This window comes from Helianthus annuus, chromosome 10 (genome assembly GCF_002127325.2).
Source record: "Helianthus annuus cultivar XRQ/B chromosome 10, HanXRQr2.0-SUNRISE, whole genome shotgun sequence".
NCBI lineage: Eukaryota > Viridiplantae > Streptophyta > Magnoliopsida > Asterales > Asteraceae > Helianthus > Helianthus annuus.
In genome coordinates, this window is record NC_035442.2 from 21624454 (window position 1) to 21626403 (window position 1950).

Genomic DNA, 1950 nt, shown 5'->3' on the forward strand with positions numbered 1-1950 from the left:
AGTTGAATTGGGTTACTATACGTAATACGAGTGCATTATATATTTTATTAAACAGTTCAGAAGTTATACCCAAGATATAATAACCCTCATTAAAATATTTTAGACACCCCTAAATGTCCCAAATACATCTCGTATATGAGAAAAAGACCCGAAATACCTTTGTACTTATAAAAATCAAATAAAAACAAAACCACATGTCGCTCGCGAGCCACGAACGAGATCACTAAGGTCTTCACGGGGCGTGAGGCCCCATTACTTGTTGCACACCTGAGCCACCACGTGTCCCGACAAGCTTCAAAACCACCGATGACTCAGCACACCTCCTGCCGCCTTTATGACCCTCACGGGCCGCGAAGCCCTATCTTAATTCTCTCGCGGGGCGCGAGAGCCCCCTGTTCCGGCCTATAAATGAACGAGTTCGGCTTCAGTTTGCAATCATTCTTCTTTCGAAATCCCCTCAAATTTCTGAATAGTAATCATAATTCTCGGGCATTATACCCCCCTAATTAGCGAAGCTCTGCCTCGTTGTAAGTATCATAACCCCCGATTACGTATTAGATACGCTGCCCGATTGATCTAGTGCTCCGTAACGCCTGTCGAGACTCTGCCCGACGTAGTCGTTGGAGTTCTGTCTCGGGGAGGGTATAACTAATGTAAATTGGGTTATTATGCTAACGCATGTGCATTGTTTAATTAATAGCTTATAACCAGGAAATCACAAAGGAAATACCTAAAGTAGCAATGTGAGTAATCTCCTTTTTGTAAACTGTTTTTACAAAACCTCAAATGTTTTACAATATATTAAACAGTGATTGAGTATTTGTATTCTATAATTATCGTTGGTATGTTGGGGTTTTGTATACAAAATTTGTTACTATACTGTGAGTAGTAACATGACCACAAGTCGGATTGACCGTACCGTGGGTGGTAATTAAAGTAGATGGAAAAAAATGTAATTGCGATATCGCCCTCAATGCTGTACAATGATAAAACCTGTTTTGATTAAACTGGGATTCACTTGCCAGTATTTCTTACTGATAAAATGTTTTAAACACGTGTTTCAGGTAACTTAGTGTGAAGCCCATAAAAGCCAGCTGGAGAGCACTGAAGGCTTAGAAAAATGGCTATAAAAGTTACCTAAATAAAAAGGAGATTTAGTTTTCAATAATTAGGGTTTATCCCTATAAATGTATTGTAAGGAAAATATGGGTTTTATCCCATTTATCTATTTTAAACATTTTGGTGTTTAACTCTGATAAAAATATTTCCTAACTACGGTCCTGATGAAAATTTCCGACTGCCAAATTAATAAACACCGATACGATCTGACTGGTTCGCGGCTCCCGCTCCCAGGGTGGGGTCGGGGGCTGTGACATCATAGTTGTGAAAAGGATATTCAGATACATAAAAAGTGCTAGGTTTCTCAGACAGTGACTTTGCTGGATGTAACACAACAAGGAAGTCCACATCAGGAAGGTGCCAATTTCTAGGTGATTGATTAGTGTTAGGATCTAAGTTTCTTATATTGTGTAGTTTAAATGTAAAAGAAGATAAAAAGAGAATTTAAAGTGCAGCGGAATTATGGAAATAAACATTGATTACACAATCAAGGAAGAATAGTTATAAGCAAACATGTTTTCCATTGAATCGAATGATTGTATCAAATTACAATAAACAAAACAACTTGCATGCATGCACTAGACTCCCCCTCAGCCTGAGCTCAGTGATTTGTTCGTACAGAATGACTTGTGAAGAAAGAGCTAATGGAACAGTACAGAGTACTGTTCTATTTATAGTACAACCCAAACCACTTAGCATCTTTGCTGACATCACCATGAAAGTGACATCTAACCTCCTAACAGACTATAAACATTGTTCTATATAAACACTTATTACATTAAACTACTGATTCTTCATTCCACTGTTGTAACCTAAGCACTGATGATGAGC